This window comes from Schistocerca gregaria, unplaced genomic scaffold, assembly GCF_023897955.1.
Source record: "Schistocerca gregaria isolate iqSchGreg1 unplaced genomic scaffold, iqSchGreg1.2 ptg000178l, whole genome shotgun sequence".
Lineage (NCBI taxonomy): Eukaryota > Metazoa > Arthropoda > Insecta > Orthoptera > Acrididae > Schistocerca > Schistocerca gregaria.
In genome coordinates, this window is record NW_026061728.1 from 8,459,623 (window position 1) to 8,482,084 (window position 22,462).

The 22,462-nt window shown below is 46.4% G+C and overlaps 1 non-coding gene across 1 annotated transcript; it reads left to right on the top strand.

Moving 5' to 3' along the window:
- The first annotated feature begins 6,404 nt into the window (after nt 1-6,404).
- Trnak-cuu (transfer RNA lysine (anticodon CUU)) lies at nt 6,405-6,477 on the top strand. The gene has a single exon. It is a non-coding gene; the product is annotated as a tRNA-Lys (tRNA).
- Nucleotides 6,478-22,462: the final 15,985 nt, after the last annotated feature.

Consider the following 22,462-nt stretch of genomic DNA (forward strand, 5'->3'; position numbering starts at 1 on the left):
GACCGGTGTTAACTAGCGAAATGGTCGGCAGAGTACCGACACCGCGTGTTTTGACTGGCATTTGCACATCTAAAACAACGTCGGAATGTAACTCGTTCGGCTTTTGAGTCACATAAAGTATGTGTGATAATTTTGACGCCACTAGCTCTGCATGTTGTCATGCAATTTCTTTACCTCTCAGAAATGATTATGACATAAAAGTGAAGTACGTGACGAGTGTGACGTTAGGAGAACATTAGGCAGCATGGAGAGATTCTGTATGGGACCAATCAACCCAAACGAGTACTGTGTGACGTGCTACCCGGGAGGTATTCACCGAGGTAGCCGGCTAGCTCAGTCGGTAGAGCGTCAGACTCTTATTCACAGGGTCGTCGGTTGGAGCCACACGCTGGGCGGAGCGGAATTTTGTTCCGCTGCAGATGTAAATTACCGTTTTTCTGATTAACGAGATGTAATGGAAATAGCAACTTTAAACTTTGCCTACGTCTCTGTCAGTCGCAAGGAAACTGTATTTGACGGTGAAGGTGATTTTGTAGACATGTGTGAAAGACATGTTCTGAAATGCAAGTGTTGTTATTTGGAGAGCACATCGGTTACGTGTCAGATGTGTAGCCAAGCAGTAATGGGTCGCCATAGCTGCAAATATTAGCCGGTAATATGAAGTGTTGTCAGCTGAAGTCTGATGATGCAGACGACCGTAAGGACGAAGTACCCAAGAGTACCGCTACGCCGCGCTTCTTTAGCTCAGTGGTAGAGCACTGGTCTAATAAACCAGGGGTCGTAAGTTCCATCCTCACAGGAGAAAGATGAATTTTGGAAATCAGTTGCGCGTCGTGGCCGTATAGCAAACATGATCCGTGATAACGAACAATTAGCGACAGGCGTTTTATTAAGAGTTACTCTCAGATGAGATTAAGGCGAATGGCGCAGATAAAGCATTTGCCAAAGCGGTACAGCATAAGGTGGGACGAGGCAGTTTGAGTTACATTTTGTAGATGTATTTCTCACATATCTCAGAGCCTCTCGTCGTCGTCGTCGTCGTCGCCGCCGCCGCTGCCGCCGCCGCCGCCGCCGCCGCCGCCGCTTCTGCAGAAGTAGCAAATGGCCATCGTAGCAAATGCGGCGAGGGACGCCCTGCCTTCGATTCCGAATGCACAAAGTGTGTGGTCTTGTTTCTCAGTCTATATTTGGTCGGTCTCGTAAGAGGTTGAATGTAACGAATGGGTGGGAAAGAGCAAGGGGCAGCGGCTGTGTAGAACGAAAACACAAATCCTCAGGGGTGTGAGCGTTTCGAGATGAGTCGTATACATGTGTGAGTTGGTCGTCAGTGACCGTGTGGCCTAATGGAAAAGGCGTCGGACTTCGGATCTGAAGATTACAGGTTCGAATGCTGTCACGCTCAATTTTTTCCAGTTCTGATAAAGAAACATACCGTTTTAATGTAGCAATTGAGCAGTACGAAACCGTCTGAATGTTGCTGTTCACCGTTTTTTGCTTGGAGATGCTCTTGAGCTTGAAACACACACAACAAGACCGGTGTTAACTAGCGAAATGGTCGGCAGAGTACCGATACCGCGTGTTTTGACTGGCATTTGCACATCTAAAACAACGTCGGAAAGTAACTCGTTCGGCTTTTGAGTCACATAAAGTATGTGTGTTAATTTTGACGCCACTAGCTCTGCATGTTGTAATGCAATTTCTTTACCTCTCAGAAATGATTATGACATAAAAGTGAAGTACGTGACGAGTGTGACGTTAGGAGAACATTAGGCAGCATGGAGAGATTCTGTATGGGACCACCCAACCCAACCGAGTACTGTGTGACGTGCTACCTGGGAGGTATTCACCGAGGTAGCCGGCTAGCTCAGTCGGTAGAGCGTCGGACTCTTATTAACAGGGTCGTCGGTTCGAGCCACACGCTGGGCGGAACGGTATTTTGTTCCGCTGCAGATGTAAATTACCGTTTTTCTGATTAACGAGATGTAATGGAAATAGCAACTTTAAACTTTGCCTACGTCTCTGTCAGTCGCAAGGAAACTGTATTTGAAGGTGAAGGTGATTTTGTAGACATGTGTGAAAGACATGTTCTGAAATGCAAGTGTTGTTATTTGGAGAGCACATCGGATACGTGTCAGATGTGTAGCCAAGCAGTAATGGGTCGCCATAGCTGCAAATATTAGCCGGTAATATGAAGTGTTGTCAGCTGAAGTCTGATGATGCAGACGACCGTAAGGACGAAGTACCCAAGAGTACCGCTACGCCGCGCTTCTTTAGCTCAGTGGTAGAGCACTGGTCTAATAAACCAGGGGTCGTAAGTTCCATCCTCACAGGAGAAAGATGAATTTTGGAAATCAGTTGCGCGTCGTGGCCGTATAGCAAACATGATCCGTGATAACGAACAATTAGCGACAGGCGTTTTATTAAGAGTTACTCTCAGATGAGATTAAGGCGAATGGCGCAGATAAAGCATTTGCCAAAGCGGTACAGCATTAGGTGGGACGAGGCAGTTTGAGTTACATTTTGTAGATGTATTTCTCATATATCTCAGAGCCTCTCGTCGTCGTCGTCGTCGTCGCCGCCGCCGCTGCCGCCGCCGCCGCCGCCGCCGCCGCCGCCGCCGCTTCTGCAGAAGTAGCAAATGGCCATCGTAGCAAATGCGGCGAGGGACGCCCTGCCTTCGATTCCGAATGCACAAAGTGTGTGGTCTTGTTCCTCAGTCTATATTTGGTCGGTCTCGTAAGAGGTTGAATGTAACGAATGGGTGGGAAAGAGCAAGGGGCAGCGGCTGTGTAGAACGAAAACACAAATCCCCAGGGGTGTGAGCGTTTCGAGATGAGTCGTATACATGTGTGAGTTGGTCGTCAGTGACCGTGTGGCCTAATGGAAAAGGCGTCCGGCTTCGGATCTGAAGATTACAGGTTCGAATGCTGTCACGCTCAATTTTTTCCAGTTCTGATAAAGAAACATACCGTTTTAATGTAGCAATTGAGCAGTACGAAACCGTCTGAATGTTGCTGTTCACCGTTTTTTGCTTGGAGATTCTCTTGAGCTTGAAACACACACAACAAGACCGGTGTTAACTAGCGAAATGGTCGGCAGAGTACCGATACCGCGTGTTTTGACTGGTATTTGCACATCTAAAACAACGTCGGAAAGTAACTTGTTCGGCTTTTGAGTCACATAAAGTATGTGTGTTAATTTTGACGCAACTAGCTCTGCATGTTGTAATGCAATTTCTTTACCTCTCAGAAATGATTATGACATAAAAGTGAAGTACGTGACGAGTGTGACGTTAGGAGAACATTAGGCAGCATGGAGAGATTCTGTATGGGACCACCCAACCCAAACGAGTACTGTGTGACGTGCTACCTGGGAGGTATTCACCGAGGTAGCCGGCTAGCTCAGTCGGTAGAGCGTCGGACTCTTATTAACAGGGTCGTCGGTTCGAGCCACACGCTGGGCGGAACGGTATTTTGTTCCGCTGCAGATGTAAATTACCGTTTTTCTGATTAACGAGATGTAATGGAAATAGCAACTTTAAACTTTGCCTACGTCTCTGTCAGTCGCAAGGAAACTGTATTTGAAGGTGAAGGTGATTTTGTAGACATGTGTGAAAGACATGTTCTGAAATGCAAGTGTTGTTATTTGGAGAGCACATCGGATACGTGTCAGATGTGTAGCCAAGCAGTAATGGGTCGCCATAGCTGCAAATATTAGCCGGTAATATGAAGTGTTGTCAGCTGAAGTCTGATGATGCAGACGACCGTAAGGACGAAGTACCCAAGAGTACCGCTACGCCGCGCTTCTTTAGCTCAGTGGTAGAGCACTGGTCTAATAAACCAGGGGTCGTAAGTTCTATCCTCACAGGAGAAAGATGAATTTTGGAAATCAGTTGCGCGTCGTGGCCGTATAGCAAACAGTATCAGTGATGACGAACAATTAGCGACAGGCGTTTTATTAAGAGTTACTCTCAGATGAGATTAAGGCGAATGGCGCAGATAAAGCATTTGCCAAAGCGGCACAGCATAAGGTGGGACGAGGCAGTTTGAATTACATTTTATAGATGTATTTCTCACATATCTCAGAGCCTGCCGCCGCCGCCGCCGCCGCCGCTTCTGCAGAAGTAGCAAATGGCCATCGTTGAAAATGCGGCGAGGGACGCCCTGCCTTCGATTCCGAATGCACAAAGTGTGTGGTCTTGTTTCTCAGTCTATATTTGGTCGGTCTCGTAAGAGGTTGAATGTAACGAATGGGTGGGAAAGAGCAAGGGTCAGCGGCTGTGTAGAACGAAAACACAAATCCTCAGGGGTGTGAGCGTTTCGAGATGAGTCGTATACATGTTATAATCTGCCGTCAGTGGCCGTGTGGCCTAATGGATAAGGCGTCGGACTTCGGATCTGAAGATTACAGGTTCGAATGCTGTCACGCTCGTTTTTTTCCAGTTCTGAAAAAGAAACATACCGTTTTAATGTAGCAATTGAGCAGTACGAAACCGTGTGAATGTTGCTGTTGACCATTTTTTGCTTGGAGATGCTCTTGAGCTTGAAACACACACAGCAACACCGGTGTTAACTGGCGAAATGGTCGGCAGAGTACCGACACCGCGTGTTTTGACTGGCATTTGCACATCTAAAACAACGTCGGAAAGTAACTCGTTCGGCTTTTGAGTCACATAAAGTATGTGTGTTAATTTTGACGCCACTAGCTCTGCATGTTGTCATGCAATTTCTTTACCTCTCAGAAATGATTATGACATAAAAGTGAAGTACGTGACGAGTGTGACGTTAGGAAAACATTAGGCAGCATGGAGAGATTCTGTATGGGACCACCCAACCCAAACGAGAACTGTGTGTCGTGCTACCCGGGAGGTATTCATTGAGGTAGCCGGCTAGCCCAGTCGGTAGAGCGTCAGCCTCTTATTCCCAGGGTCGTGGGTTCGAGCCACACGCTGGGCGTAACGGAATTTTGTTCCGCTGCAGATGTAAATTACCGTTTTTCTGATTAACGAGATGTAATGGAAATAGCAACTTTAAACTTTGCCTACGTCTCTGTCAGTCGCAAGGAAACTGTATTTGAAGGTGAAGGTGATTTTGTAGGCATGTGTGAAAGACATGTTCTGAAATGCAAGTGTTGTTATTTGGAGAGCACATCGGTTACGTGTCAGATGTGTAGCCAAGCAGTAATGGATCGCCATAGCTGCAAATATTAGCCGGTAATATATAGTATTGTCAGCTGAAGTCTGATGATGCAGACGACCGTAAGGACGAAGTACAAAAGAGTATCGCTAGACCGCGCCTCTTTAGCTCAGTGGTAGATCACTGGTCTAATAAACCAGGGGTCGTAAGTTCCATCCTCACAGGAGAAAGATTAATTTTGGAAATCAGTTGCGCGTCGTGGCCGTATAGCAAACAGTATCTGTGATGACGAACAATTAGAAACAGGCGTATTTTTAAGAGTTACTCTCAGACGTGATTAAGGCGAATGGCGCAGATAAAGCATTTGCCAAAGCGGTGCAGCATAATGTGGGACGAGGCAGTTTGAATTACATTTTGTAGATGTATTTCTCACATATCTCAGAGCCTCTCGTCGTCGTCGTCGTCGTCGTCGTCGTCGTCGTCGTCGTCGCCGCCGCCGCTTCTGCAGAAGTAGCAAATGGCCATCGTAGCAAATGCGGCGAGGGACGCCCTGAATTCGATTACGAATGAACAAAGTGTGTGGTCTTGTTTCTCAGTCTATATTTGGTCGGTCTCGTAAGACGTTGAATGTAACGAATGGGTGGTAAAGAGCAAGGGGCAGCGGCTGTGTAGAACGAAAACACAAATCCTCAGGGGTGTGAGCGTTTCGAGATGAGTCGTATACATTTTAGAGTTGATCGTCAGTGCCCGTGTGGCCTAATGGATAAGGCGTCGGACTTCGGATCTGAAGATTACTGGCTCGAATGCTGTCACCCTCGTTTTTTTTCAGTTCTGAAAAAGAAACATACCGTTTTAATGTAGCAATTGAGCAGTACGAAACCGTGTGAATGTTGCTGTTGACCATTTTTTGCTTGGAGATGCTCTTGAGCTTGAAACACACACAACAACACCGGTGTTAACTGGCGAAATGGTCGGCAGAGTACCGACAACGCGTGTTTTGACTGGCATTTGCACATCTAAAACAACGTCGGAAAGTAACTCGTTCGGCTTTTGAGTCACATAAAGTATGTGTGTTAATTTTGACGCCACTAGCTCTGCATGTTGTCATGCAATTTCTTTACCTCTCAAAAATGATTATGACATAAAAGTGAAGTACGTGACGAGTGTGACGTTAGGAAAACATTAGGCAGCATGGAGAGATTCTGTATGGGACCACCCAACCCAAACGAGTACTGTGTGTCGTGCTACCCGGGAGGTATTCATTGAGGTAGCCGGCTAGCTCAGTCGGTAGAGCGTGAGACTCTTATTCCCAGGGTCGTGGGTTCGAGCCACACGCTGGGCGGAACGGAATTTTGTTCCGCTGCAGATGTAAATTACCGTTTTTCTGATTAACGAGATGTAATGGAAATAGCAACTTTAAACTTTGCCTACGTCTCTGTCAGTCGCAAGGAAACTGTATTTGAAGGTGAAGGTGATTTTGTAGACATGTGTGAAAGACACGTTCTGAAATGCAAGTGTTGTTATTTGGAGAGCACATCGGTTACGTGTCAGATGTGTAGCCAAGCACTAATGGGTCGCCATAGCTGCAAATATGAGCTGGTAATATATAGTATTGTCAGCTGAAGTCTGATGATGCAGACGACCGTAAGGACGAAGTACCCAAGAGTACCGCTAGACCGCGCCTCTTTAGCTCAGTGGTAGATCACTGGTCTAATAAACCAGGCGTCGTAAGTTCCATCCTCACAGGAGAAAGATTAATTTTGGAAATCAGTTGCGCGTCGTGGCCGTATAGCAAACAGTATCAGTGATGACGAACAATTAGCGACAGGCGTTTTATTAAGAGTTACTCTCAGATGTGATTAAGGCGAATGGCGCAGATAAAGCATTTGCCAAAGCGGTGCAGCATAAGGTGGGACGAGGCAGTTTGAATTACATTTTGTAGATGTATTTCTCACATATCTCAGAGCCTCTCGTCGTCGTCGTCGTCGTCGTCGTCGTCGCCGCCGCCGCTTCTGCAGAAGTAGCAAATGGCCATCGTAGCAAATGCGGCGAGGGACGCCCTGAATTCGATTCCGAATGCACAAAGTGTGTGGTCTTGTTTCTCAGTCTATATTTGGTCGGTCTCGTAAGAGGTTGAATGTAACGAATGGGTGGGAAAGAGCAAGGGGCAGCGGCTGTGTAGAACGAAAACACAAATCCTCAGGGGTGTGAGCGTTTCGAGATGAGTCGTATACATGTTAGAGTTGGTCGTCCGTGACCGTGTGGACTAATGGATAAGGCGTCGGACTTCGGATATGAAGATTACTGGTTCGAATGCTGTCACCCTCGTTTTTTCCAGTTCTGAAAAAGAAACATACCGTTTTAATGTAGCAATTGAGCAGTACGAAACCGTGTGAATGTTGCTGTTGACCATTTTTTGCATGGAGATGCTCTTGAGCTTGAAACACACACAACAACACCGGTGTTAACTAGCGAAATGGTCGGCAGAGTACCGACAACGCGTGTTTTGACTGGCATTTGCACATCTAAAACAACGTCGGAAAGTAACTCGTTCGGCTTTTGAGTCACATAAAGTATGTGTGTTAATTTTGACGCCACTACCTCTGCATGTTGTCATGCAATATCTTTACCTCTCAGAGATGATTATGACATAAAAGTGAAGTACGTGACGAATGTGACGTTAGGAAAACATTAGGCAGCATGGAGAGATTCTGTATGGGACCACCCAACCCAAACGAGTACTGTGTGTCGTGCTACCCGGGAGGTATTCATTGAGGTAGCCGGTTAGCCCAGTCGGTAGAGCGTCAGCCTCTTATTCCCAGGGTCGTGGGTTCGAGCCACACGCTGGGCGGAACGGAATTTTGTTCCGCTGCAGATGTAAATTACCGTTTTTCTGATTAACGAGATGTAATGGAAATAGCAACTTTAAACTTTGCCTACGTCTCTGTCAGTCGCAAGGAAACTGTATTTGAAGGTGAAGGTGATTTTGTAGGCATGTGTGAAAGACATGTTCTGAAATGCAAGTGTTGTTATTTGGAGAGCACATCGGTTACGTGTCAGATGTGTAGCCAAGCAGTAATGGGTCGCCATAGCTGCAAATATTAGCCGGTAATATATAGTATTGTCAGCTGAAGTCTGATGATGCAGACGACCGTAAGGACGAATTCTCATGAGTACCGCTAGACCGCGCCTCTTTAGCTCAGTGGTAGATCACTGGTCTAATAAACCAGGTGTCGTAAGTTCCATCCTCACAGGAGAAAGATTAATTTTGGAAATCAGTTGCGCGTCGTGGCCGTATAGCAAACAGTATCTGTGATGACGAACAATTAGCGACAGGCGTATTTTTAAGAGTTAGTCTCAGATGTGATTAAGGCGAATGGCGCAGGTAAAGCATTTGCCAAAGCGGTGCAGCATAAGGTGGGACGAGGCAGTTTGAATTACATTTTGTAGATGTATTTCTCACATGTCTCAGAGCCTCTCGTCGTCGTCGTCGTCGTCGCCGCCGAAGCTTCTGCAGAAGTAGCAAATGGCCATCGTAGCAAATGCGGCGAGGGACGCCCTGAATTCGATTCCGAATGCACAAAGTGTGTGGTCTTGTTTCTCAGTCTATATTTGGTCGGTCTCGTAAGAGGTTGAATGTAACGAATGGGTGGGAAAGAGCAAGGGGCAGCGGCTGTGTAGAACGAAAACACAAATCCTCAGGGGTGTGAGCGATTCGAGATGAGTCGTATACATGTTAGAGTTGGTCGTCAGTGACCGTGTGGCCTAATGGATAAGGCGTCGGACTTCGGATCTAAAGATTACTGGTTCGAATGCTGTCACCCTCGTTTTTTTCCAGTTCTGAAAAAGAAACATACCGTTTTAATGTAGCAATTGAGCAGTACGAAACCGTGTGAATGTTGCTGTTGACCATTTTTTGCTTGGAGATGCTCTTGAGCTTGAAACACACACAACAACACCGGTGTTAACTGGCGAAATGGTCGGCAGAGTACCGACAACGCGTGTTTTGACTGGCATTTGCACATCTAAAACAACGTCGGAAAGTAACTCGTTCGGCTTTTGAGTCACATAAAGTATGTGTGTTAATTTTGACGCCACTACCTCTGCATGTTGTCATGCAATATCTTTACCTCTCAGAAGTGATTATGACATAAAAGTGAAGTACGTGACGAATGTGACGTTAGGAAAACATTAGGCAGCATGGAGAGATTCTGTATGGGACCACCCAACCCAAACGAGTACTGTGTGTCGTGCTACCCGGGAGGTATTCATTGAGGTAGCCGGCTAGCTCAGTCGGTACAGCGTGAGGCTCTTATTCCCAGGGTCGTGGGTTCGAGCCACACGCTGGGCGGAACGGAATTTTGTTCCGCTGCAGATGTAAATTACCGTTTTTCTGATTAACGAGATGTAATGGAAATAGCAACTTTAAACTTTGCCTACGTCTCTGTCAGTCGCAAGGAAACTGTATTTGAAGGTGAAGGTGATTTTGTAGACATGTGTGAAAGACACGTTCTGAAATGCAAGTGTTGTTATTTGGAGAGCACATCGGTTACGTGTCAGATGTGTAGCCAAGCACTAATGGGTCGCCATAGCTGCAAATATGAGCTGGTAATATATAGTATTGTCAGCTGAAGTCTGATGATGCAGACGACCGTAAGGACGAAGTACCCAAGAGTACCGCTAGACCGCGCCTCTTTAGCTCAGTGGTAGATCACTGGTCTAATAAACCAGGGGTCGTAAGTTCCATCCTCACAGGAGAAAGATGAATTTTGGAAATCAGTTGCGCGTCGTGGCCGTATAGCAAACACTATCAGTGATGACGAACAATTAGCGACAGGCGTATTTTTAAGAGTTAGTCTCAGATGTGATTAAGGCGAATGGCGCAGGTAAAGCATTTGCCAAAGCGGTGCAGCATAAGGTGGGACGAGGCAGTTTGAATTACATTTTGTAGATGTATTTCTCACATGTCTCAGAGCCTCTCGTCGTCGTCGTCGTCGTCGCCGCCGCCGCTTCTGCAGAAGTAGCAAATGGCCATCGTAGCAAATGCGGCGAGGGACGCCCTGAATTCGATTCCGAATGCACAAAGTGTGTGGTCTTGTTTCTCAGTCTATATTTGGTCGGTCTCGTAAGAGGTTGAATGTAACGAATGGGTGGGAAAGAGCAAGGGGCAGCGGCTGTGTAGAACGAAAACACAAATCCTCAGGGGTGTGAGCGTTTCGAGATGAGTCGTATACATGTTATACTTAGTCGTCAGTGACCGTGTGGGCTAATGGATAAGGCGTCGAACTTCGGATCTGAAGATTACAGGTTCGAATGCTGTCACGCTCGTTTTTATCCAGTTCTGAAAAAGAAACATACCGTTTTAATGTAGCAATTGAGCAGTACGAAACCGTGTGAATGTTGCTGTTGACCATTTTTTGCTTGGAGATGCTCTTGAGCTTGAAACACACACAACAACACCGGTGTTAACTGGCGAAATGGTCGGCAGAGTACCGACACCGCGTGTTTTGACTGGCATTTGCACATCTAAAACAACGTCGGAAAGTAACTCGTTCGGCTTTTGAGTCACATAAAGTATGTGTGTTAATTTTGACGCCACTAGCTCTGCAAGCTGTCATGCAATTTCTTTACCTCTCAGAAATGATTATGACATAAAAGTGAAGTACGTGACGAGTGTGACGTTAGGAAAACATTAGGCAGCATGGAGAGATTCTGTATGGGACCACCCAACCCAAACGAGTACTGTGTGTCGTGCTACCCGGGAGGTATTCATTGAGGTATCCGGCTAGCTCAGTCGGTAGAGCGTGAGGCTCTTAATCCCAAGGTCGTCGGTTCGAGCCACACGCTGGGCGAAACGGTATTTTGTTCCCCTGCAGATGCAATTTACCGTTTTTCTGATTAACGAGATGTAATGGAAATAGCAACTTTAAACTTTGCCTACGTCTCTGTCAGTCACAAGGAAACTGTATTTGAAGGTGAAGGTGATTTTGTAGACATGTGTGAAAGACATGTTCTGAAATGCAAGTGTTGTTATTTGGAGAGCACGTCGGTTACGTGTCAGATGTGTAGCCAAGCAGTAATGGGTCGCCATAGCTGCAAATATTAGCCGGTAATATGAAGTGTTGTCAGCTGAACGCTGATGATGCAAACGACCGTAAGGACGAAGTACCCAAGAGTACCGCTAGGCCGCGCCTCTTTAGCTCAGTGGTAGAGCACTGGTCTAATAAACCAGGGGTCGTAAGTTCCATCCGCACAGGAGAAAGATGAATTTTGGAAATCAGTTGCGCGTCGTGGCCGTATAGCAAACATGATCTGTGATAACGAACAATTAGCGACAGGCGTTTTATTAAGAGTTACTCTCAGATGTGATTAAGGCGAATGGTGCAGATAAAGCATTTGCCAAAGCGGTACAGCATAAGGTGGAACGAGGCAGTTTGAATTACATTTTTAGATGTACTTCTCACATATCTCAGAGCCTCTCGCGGTCGTCGTCGTTGCCGCTGCAGAAGTAGCAAATGGCCATCGTAGCAAATGCGGCGAGGGACGCCCTGAATTCGATTCCGAATGCACAAAGTGTGTGGTCTTGTTTCTCAGTCTATATTTGGTCGGTCTCGTAAGAGGTTGAATGTAACGAATGGGTGGGAAAGAGCAAGGGGCAGCGGCTGTGTAGAACGAAAACACAAATCCTCAGGGGTGTGAGCGTTTCGAGATGAGTCGTATACATGTTAGAGTTGGTCGTCCGTGACTGTGTGGACTAATGGATAAGGCGTCGGACTTCGGATATGAAGATTACTGGTTCGAATGCTGTCACCCTCGTTTTTTCCAGTTCTGAAAAAGAAACATACCGTTTTAATGTAGCAATTGAGCAGTACGAAACCGTGTGAATGTTGCTGTTGACCATTTTTTGCATGGAGATGCTCTTGAGCTTGAAACACACACAACAACACCGGTGTTAACTAGCGAAATGGTCGGCAGAGTACCGACAACGCGTGTTTTGACTGGCATTTGCACATCTAAAACAACGTCGGAAAGTAACTCGTTCGGCTTTTGAGTCACATAAAGTATGTGTGTTAATTTTGACGCCACTACCTCTGCATGTTGTCATGCAATATCTTTACCTCTCAGAGATGATTATGACATAAAAGTGAAGTACGTGACGAATGTGACGTTAGGAAAACATTAGGCAGCATGGAGAGATTCTGTATGGGACCACCCAACCCAAACGAGTACTGTGTGTCGTGCTACCCGGGAGGTATTCATTGAGGTAGCCGGTTAGCCCAGTCGGTAGAGCGTCAGCCTCTTATTCCCAGGGTCGTGGGTTCGAGCCACACGCTGGGCGGAACGGAATTTTGTTCCGCTGCAGATGTAAATTACCGTTTTTCTGATTAACGAGATGTAATGGAAATAGCAACTTTAAACTTTGCCTACGTCTCTGTCAGTCGCAAGGAAACTGTATTTGAAGGTGAAGGTGATTTTGTAGGCATGTGTGAAAGACATGTTCTGAAATGCAAGTGTTGTTATTTGGAGAGCACATCGGTTACGTGTCAGATGTGTAGCCAAGCAGTAATGGGTCGCCATAGCTGCAAATATTAGCCGGTAATATATAGTATTGTCAGCTGAAGTCTGATGATGCAGACGACCGTAAGGACGAATTCTCATGAGTACCGCTAGACCGCGCCTCTTTAGCTCAGTGGTAGATCACTGGTCTAATAAACCAGGTGTCGTAAGTTCCATCCTCACAGGAGAAAGATTAATTTTGGAAATCAGTTGCGCGTCGTGGCCGTATAGCAAACAGTATCTGTGATGACGAACAATTAGCGACAGGCGTATTTTTAAGAGTTAGTCTCAGATGTGATTAAGGCGAATGGCGCAGGTAAAGCATTTGCCAAAGCGGTGCAGCATAAGGTGGGACGAGGCAGTTTGAATTACATTTTGTAGATGTATTTCTCACATGTCTCAGAGCCTCTCGTCGTCGTCGTCGTCGTCGCCGCCGAAGCTTCTGCAGAAGTAGCAAATGGCCATCGTAGCAAATGCGGCGAGGGACGCCCTGAATTCGATTCCGAATGCACAAAGTGTGTGGTCTTGTTTCTCAGTCTATATTTGGTCGGTCTCGTAAGAGGTTGAATGTAACGAATGGGTGGGAAAGAGCAAGGGGCAGCGGCTGTGTAGAACGAAAACACAAATCCTCAGGGGTGTGAGCGATTCGAGATGAGTCGTATACATGTTAGAGTTGGTCGTCAGTGACCGTGTGGCCTAATGGATAAGGCGTCGGACTTCGGATCTAAAGATTACTGGTTCGAATGCTGTCACCCTCGTTTTTTTCCAGTTCTGAAAAAGAAACATACCGTTTTAATGTAGCAATTGAGCAGTACGAAACCGTGTGAATGTTGCTGTTGACCATTTTTTGCTTGGAGATGCTCTTGAGCTTGAAACACACACAACAACACCGGTGTTAACTGGCGAAATGGTCGGCAGAGTACCGACAACGCGTGTTTTGACTGGCATTTGCACATCTAAAACAACGTCGGAAAGTAACTCGTTCGGCTTTTGAGTCACATAAAGTATGTGTGTTATTTTTGACGCCACTACCTCTGCATGTTGTCATGCAATATCTTTACCTCTCAGAAGTGATTATGACATAAAAGTGAAGTACGTGACGAATGTGACGTTAGGAAAACATTAGGCAGCATGGAGAGATTCTGTATGGGACCACCCAACCCAAACGAGTACTGTGTGTCGTGCTACCCGGGAGGTATTCATTGAGGTAGCCGGCTAGCTCAGTCGGTACAGCGTGAGGCTCTTATTCCCAGGGTCGTGGGTACGAGCCACACGCTGGGCGGAACGGAATTTTGTTCCGCTGCAGATGTAAATTACCGTTTTTCTGATTAACGAGATGTAATGGAAATAGCAACTTTAAACTTTGCCTACGTCTCTGTCAGTCGCAAGGAAACTGTATTTGAAGGTGAAGGTGATTTTGTAGACATGTGTGAAAGACACGTTCTGAAATGCAAGTGTTGTTATTTGGAGAGCACATCGGTTACGTGTCAGATGTGTAGCCAAGCACTAATGGGTCGCCATAGCTGCAAATATGAGCTGGTAATATATAGTATTGTCAGCTGAAGTCTGATGATGCAGACGACCGTAAGGACGAAGTACCCAAGAGTACCGCTAGACCGCGCCTCTTTAGCTCAGTGGTAGATCACTGGTCTAATAAACCAGGGGTCGTAAGTTCCATCCTCACAGGAGAAAGATGAATTTTGGAAATCAGTTGCGCGTCGTGGCCGTATAGCAAACAGTATCAGTGATGACGAACAATTAGCGACAGGCGTTTTATTAAGAGTTACTCTCAGATGTGATTAAGGCGAATGGCGCAGATAAAGCATTTGCCAAAGCGGTGCAGCATAAGGTGGGACGAGGCAGTTAGAATTACATTTTGTGGATGTATTTCTCACATATGTCAGAGCCTCTCGTCGTCGTCGTCGTCGTCGTCGTCGTCGCCGCCGCCGCTTCTGCAGAAGTAGCAAATGGCCATCGTAGCAAATGCGGCGAGGGACGCCCTGAATTCGATTCCGAATGCACAAAGTGTGTGGTCTTGTTTCTCAGTCTATATTTGGTCGGTCTCGTAAGAGGTTGAATGTAACGAATGGGTGGGAAAGAGCAAGGGGCAGCGGCTGTGTAGAACGAAAACACAAATCCTCAGGGGTGTGAGCGTTTCGAGATGAGTCGTATACATGTTATACTTAGTCGTCAGTGACCGTGTGGGCTAATGGATAAGGCGTCGAACTTCGGATCTGAAGATTACAGGTTCGAATGCTGTCACGCTCGTTTTTATCCAGTTCTGAAAAAGAAACATACCGTTTTAATGTAGCAATTGAGCAGTACGAAACCGTGTGAATGTTGCTGTTGACCATTTTTTGCTTGGAGATGCTCTTGAGCTTGAAACACACACAACAACACCGGTGTTAACTGGCGAAATGGTCGGCAGAGTACCGACACCGCGTGTTTTGACTGGCATTTGCACATCTAAAACAACGTCGGAAAGTAACTCGTTCGGCTTTTGAGTCACATAAAGTATGTGTGTTAATTTTGACGCCACTAGCTCTGCAAGCTGTCATGCAATTTCTTTACCTCTCAGAAATGATTATGACATAAAAGTGAAGTACGTGACGAGTGTGACGTTAGGAAAACATTAGGCAGCATGGAGAGATTCTGTATGGGACCACCCAACCCAAACGAGTACTGTGTGTCGTGCTACCCGGGAGGTATTCATTGAGGTATCCGGCTAGCTCAGTCGGTAGAGCGTGAGGCTCTTAATCCCAAGGTCGTCGGTTCGAGCCACACGCTGGGCGAAACGGTATTTTGTTCCCCTGCAGATGCAATTTACCGTTTTTCTGATTAACGAGATGTAATGGAAATAGCAACTTTAAACTTTGCCTACGTCTCTGTCAGTCACAAGGAAACTGTATTTGAAGGTGAAGGTGATTTTGTAGACATGTGTGAAAGACATGTTCTGAAATGCAAGTGTTGTTATTTGGAGAGCACGTCGGTTACGTGTCAGATGTGTAGCCAAGCAGTAATGGGTCGCCATAGCTGCAAATATTAGCCGGTAATATGAAGTGTTGTCAGCTGAACGCTGATGATGCAAACGACCGTAAGGACGAAGTACCCAAGAGTACCGCTAGGCCGCGCCTCTTTAGCTCAGTGGTAGAGCACTGGTCTAATAAACCAGGGGTCGTAAGTTCCATCCGCACAGGAGAAAGATGAATTTTGGAAATCAGTTGCGCGTCGTGGCCGTATAGCAAACATGATCTGTGATAACGAACAATTAGCGACAGGCGTTTTATTAAGAGTTACTCTCAGATGTGATTAAGGCGAATGGTGCAGATAAAGCATTTGCCAAAGCGGTACAGCATAAGGTGGAACGAGGCAGTTTGAATTACATTTTTAGATGTACTTCTCACATATCTCAGAGCCTCTCGCGGTCGTCGTCGTTGCCGCTGCAGAAGTAGCAAATGGCCATCGTAGCAAATGCGGCGAGGGACGCCCTGCCTTCGATTCCGAATGCACAAAGTGTGTGGTCTTGTTTCTCAGTCTATATTTGGTCGGTCTCGTAAGAGGTTGAATGTATCGAATGGGTGGGAAAGAGCAAGGGGCAACGGCTGTGTAGAACGAAAACACAAATCCTCAGGGGTGTGAGCGTTTCGAGATGAGTCGTATACATGTTATAGTTGGTCGTCAGTGACCGTGTGGCCTAATGGAAAAGGCGTCGGACTTCGGATCTGAAGATTACAGGTTCGAATGCTGTCACGCTCAATTTTTTCCAGTTCTGATAAAGAAACATACCGTTTTAATGTAGCAATTGAGCAGTACGAAACCGTCTGAATGTTGCTGTTGACCATTTTTTGCATGGAGATGCTCTTGAGCTTGAAACACACACAACAACACCGGTGTTAACTGGCGAAATGGTCGGCAGAGTACCGACAACGCGTGTTTTGACTGGCATTTGCACATCTAAAACAACGTCGGAAAGTAACTCGTTCGGCTTTTGAGTGACATAAAGTATGTGTGTTAATTTTGACGCCACTACCTCTGCATGTTGTCATGCAATATCTTTACCTCTCAGAAATGATTATGACATAAAAGTGAAGTACGTGACGAATGTGACGTTAGGAAAACATTAGGCAGCATGGAGAGATTCTGTATGGGACCACCCAACCCAAACGAGTACTGTGTGTCGTGCTACCCGGGAGGTATTCATTGAGGTAGCCGGCTAGCTCAGTCGGTAGAGCGTGAGGCTCTTATTCCCCCCGGGCGTGGGTTCGAGCCACACGCTGGGCGGAACGGAATTTTGTTCCGCTGCAGATGTAAATTACCGTTTTCCTGATTAACGAGATGTAATGGAAATAGCAACTTTAACCTTTGCCTACGTCTCTGTCAGTCGCAAGGAAACTGTATTTGAAGGTGAAGGTGATTTTGTAGGCATGTGTGAAAGACATGTTCTGAAATGCAAGTGTTGTTATTTGGAGAGCACATCGGTTACGTGTCAGATGTGTAGCCAAGCAGTAATGGGTCGCCATAGCTGCAAATATTAGCCGGTAATATATAGTATTGTCAGCTGAAGTCTGATGATGCAGACGACCGTAAGGACGAAGTACCCAAGAGTATCGCTAGACCGCGCCTCTTTAGCTCAGTGGTAGATCACTGGTCTAATAAACCAGGGGTCGTAAGTTCCATCCTCACAGGAGAAAGATTAATTTTGGAAATCAGTTGCGCGTCGTGGCCGTATAGCAAACAGTATCTGTGATGACGAACAGTTAGCGACAGGCGTATTTTTAAGAGTTACTCTCAGATGTGATTAAGGCGAATGGCGCAGATAAAGCATTTGCCAAAGCGGTACAGCATAAGGTGGGACGAGGCAGTTTGAATTACATTTTATAGATGTATTTCTCACATATCTCAGAGCCTCTCGCGGTCGTCGTCGTCGTCGTTGTCGTCGTCGTCGTCGTCGTCGTCGTCGTCGCCGCCGCCGCCGCTTCTGCAGAAGTAGCAAATGGCCATCGTAGCAAATGCGGCGAGGGACGCCCTGAATTCGATTCCGAATGCACAGAGTGTGTGGTCTTGTTTCTCAGTCTATATTTGGTCGGTCTCGTAAGAGGTTGAATGTAACGAATGGGTGGGAAAGAGCAAGGGGCAGCGGCTGTGTAGAACGAAAACACAAATCCTCAGGGGTGTGAGCGTTTCGAGATGAGTCGTATACATGTTAGAGTTGGTCGTCAGTGACCGTGTGGCCTAATGGATAAGGCGTCGGACTTCGGATCTGAAGATTACTGGTTCGAATGCTGTTACCCTCGTTTTTTTCCAGTTCTGAAAAAGAAACATACCGTTTTAATGTAGCAATTGAGCAGTACGAAACCGTGTGAATGTTGCTGTTGACCATTTTTTGCTTGGAGATGCTCTTGAGCTTGAAACACACACAACAACACCGGTGTTAACTGGCGAAATGGTCGGCAGAGTACCGACAACGCGTGTTTTGACTGGCATTTGCACATCTAAAACAACGTCGGAAAGTAACTCGTTCGGCTTTTGAGTCACATAAAGTATGTGTGTTAATTTTGACGCCACTACCTCTGCATGTTGTCATGCAATATCTTTACCTCTCAGAAATGATTATGACATAAAAGTGAAGTACGTGACGAATGTGACGTTAGGAAAACATTAGGCAGCATGGAGAGATTCTGTATGGGACCACCCAACCCAAACGAGTACTGTGTGTCGTGCTACCCGGGAGGTATTCGTTGAGGTAGCCGGCTAGCCCAGTCGGTAGAGCGTCCGCCTCTTATTCCCAGGGTCGTGGGTTCGAGCCACACGCTGGGCGGAACGGAATTTTGTTCCGCTGCAGATGTAAATTACCGTTTTTCTGATTAACGAGATGTAATGGAAATAGCAACTTTGAACTTTGCCTACGTCTCTGTCAGTCGCAAGGAAACTGTATTTGAAGGTGAAGGTGATTTTGTAGGCATGTGTGAAAGACATGTTCTGAAATGCAAGTGTTGTTATTTGGAGAGCACATCGGTTACGTGTCAGATGTGTAGCCAAGCAGTAATGGGTCGCCATAGCTGCAAATATTAGCCGGTAATATATAGTATTGTCAGCTGAAGTCTGATGATGCAGACGACCGTAAGGACGAAGTACCCAAGAGTATCGCTAGACCGCGCCTCTTTAGCTCAGTGGTAGATCACTGGTCTAATAAACCAGGGGTCGTAAGTTCCATCCTCACAGGAGAAAGATTAATTTTGGAAATCAGTTGCGCGTCGTGGCCGTATAGCAAACAGTATCTGTGATGACGAACAATTAGCGACAGGCGTATTTTTAAGAGTAACTCTCAGATGTGATTAAGGCGAATGGCGCAGGTAAAGCATTTGCCAAAGCGGTGCAGCATAAGGTGGGACGAGGCAGTTTGAATTACATTTTGTAGATGTATTTCTCACATATCTCAGAGCCTCTCGTCGTCGTCGTCGTCGTCGTCGTCGTCGTCGTCGTTGTCGTCGTCGCCGCCGCCGCTTCTGCAGAAGTAGCAAATGGCCATCGTAGCAAATGCGGCGAGGGACGCCCTGAATTCGATTCCGAATGCACAAAGTGTGTGGTCTTGTTTCTCAGTCTATATTTGGTCGGTCTCGTAAGAGGTTGAATGTAACGAATGGGTGGGAAAGAGCAAGGGGCAGCGGCTGTGTAGAACGAAAACACAAATCCTCAGGGGTGTGAGCGTTTCGAGATGAGTCGTATACATGTTAGAGTTGGTCGTCAGTGACCGTGTGGCCTAATGGATAAGGCGTCGGACTTCGGATCTGAAGATTACTGGTTCGAATGCTGTCACCCTCGTTTTTTTCTAGTTCTGAAAAAGAAACATACCGTTTTAATGTAGCAATTGAGCAGTACGAAACCGTGTGAATGTTGCTGTTGACCATTTTTTGCTTGGAGATGCTCTTGAGCTTGAAACACACACAACAACACCGGTGTTAACTGGCGAAATGGTCGGCAGAGTACCGACAACGCGTGTTTTGACTGGCATTTGCACATCTAAAACATCGTCGGAAAGTAACTCGTTCGGCTTTTGAGTCACATAAAGTATGTGTGTTAATTTTGACGCCACTACCTCTGCATGTTGTCATGCAATTTCTTTACCTCTCAAAAATGATTATGACATAAAAGTGAAGTACGTGACGAGTGTGACGTTAGGAAAACATTAGGCAGCATGGAGAGATTCTGTATGGGACCACCCAACCCAAACGAGTACTGTGTGTCGTGCTACACGGGAGGTATTCATTGAGGTATCCGGCTAGCTCAGTCGGTAGAGCGTGAGGCTCTTATTCCCAGGGTCGTGGGTTCGAGCCACACGCTGGGCGGAACGGAATTTTGTTCCGCTGCAGATGTAAATTACCGTTTTTCTGATTAACGAGATGTAATGGAAATAGCAACTTTAAACTTTGCCTACGTCTCTGTCAGTCGCAAGGAAACTGTATTTGAAGGTGAAGGTGATTTTGTAGGCATGTGTGAAAGACATGTTCTGAAATGCAAGTGTTGTTATTTGGAGAGCACATCGGTTACGTGTCAGATGTGTAGCCAAGCAGTAATGGGTCGCCATAGCTGCAAATATTAGCCGGTAATATATAGTATTGTCAGCTGAAGTCTGATGATGCAGACGACCGTAAGGACGAAGTACCCAAGAGTATCGCTAGACCGCGCCTCTTTAGCTCAGTGGTAGATCACTGGTCTAATAAACCAGGGGTCGTAAGTTCCATCCTCACAGGAGAAAGATTAATTTTGGAAATCAGTTGCGCGTCGTGGCCGTATAGCAAACAGTATCTGTGATGACGAACAATTAGCGACAGGCGTATTTTTAAGAGTTACTCTCAGATGTGATTAAGGCGAATGGCGCAGATAAAGCATTTGCCAAAGCGGTGCAGCATAAGGTGGGACGAGGCAGTTTGAATTACATTTTGTAGATGTATTTCTCACATATCTCAGAGCCTCTCGTCGTCGTCGTCGTCGTCGTCGTCGTTGTCGTCGTCGCCGCCGCCGCTTCTGCAGAAGTAGCAAATGGCCATCGTAGCAAATGCGGCGAGGGACGCCCTGAATTCGATTCCGAATGCACAAAGTGTGTGGTCTTGTTTCTCAGTCTATATTTGGTCGGTCTCGTAAGAGGTTGAATGTAACGAATGGGTGGGAAAGAGCAAGGGGCAGCGGCTGTGTAGAACGAAAACACAAATCCTCAGGGGTGTGAGCGTTTCGAGATGAGTCGTATACATGTTAGAGTTGGTCGTCAGTGACCGTGTGGCCTAATGGATAAGGCGTCGGACTTAGGATCTGAAGATTACTGGTTCGAATGCTGTCACCCTCGTTTTTTTCCAGTTCTGAAAAAGAAACATACCGTTTTAATGTAGCAATTGAGCAGTACGAAACCGTGTGAATGTTGCTGTTGACCATTTTTTGCTTGGAGATGCTCTTGAGCTTGAAACACACACAACAACACCGGTGTTAACTGGCGAAATGGTCGGCAGAGTACCGACAACGCGTGTTTTGACTGGCATTTGCACATCTAAAACATCGTCGGAAAGTAACTCGTTCGGCTTTTGAGTCACATAAAGTATGTGTATTAATTTTGACGCCACTACCTCTGCATGTTGTCATGCAATTTCTTTACCTCTCAAAAATGATTATGACATAAAAGTGAAGTACGTGACGAGTGTGACGTTAGGAAAACATTAGGCAGCATGGAGAGATTCTGTATGGGACCACCCAACCCAAACGAGTACTGTGTGTCGTGCTACACGGGAGGTATTCATTGAGGTATCCGGCTAGCTCAGTCGGTAGAGCGTGAGGCTCTTATTCCCAGGGTCGTGGGTTCGAGCCACACGCTGGGCGGAACGGAATTTTGTTCCGCTGCAGATGTAAATTACCGTTTTTCTGATTAACGAGATGTAATGGAAATAGCAACTTTAAACTTTGCCTACGTCTCTGTCAGTCGCAAGGAAACTGTATTTGAAGGTGAAGGTGATTTTGTAGGCATGTGTGAAAGACATGTTCTGAAATGCAAGTGTTGTTATTTGGAGAGCACATCGGTTACGTGTCAGATGTGTAGCCAAGCAGTAATGGGTCGCCATAGCTGCAAATATTAGCCGGTAATATATAGTATTGTCAGCTGAAGTCTGATGATGCAGACGACCGTAAGGACGAAGTACCCAAGAGTATCGCTAGACCGCGCCTCTTTAGCTCAGTGGTAGATCACTGGTCTAATAAACCAGGGGTCGTAAGTTCCATCCTCACAGGAGAAAGATTAATTTTGGAAATCAGTTGCGCGTCGTGGCCGTATAGCAAACAGTATCTGTGATGACGAACAATTAGCGACAGGCGTATTTTTAAGAGTTACTCTCAGATGTGATTAAGGCGAATGGCGCAGATAAAGCATTTGCCAAAGCGGTGCAGCATAAGGTGGGACGAGGCAGTTTGAATTACATTTTGTAGATGTATTTCTCACATATCTCAGAGCCTCTCGTCGTCGTCGTCGTCGTCGTCGTCGTCGCCGCCGCCGCTTCTGCAGAAGTAGCAAATGGCCATCGTAGCAAATGCGGCGAGGGACGCCCTGAATTCGATTCCGAATGCACAAAGTGTGTGGTCTTGTTTCTCAGTCTATATTTGGTCGGTCTCGTAAGAGGTTGAATGTAACGAATGGGTGGGAAAGAGCAAGGGGCAGCGGCTGTGTAGAACGAAAACACAAATCCTCAGGGGGTGTGAGCGTTTCGAGATGAGTCGTATATATGTTAGAGTTG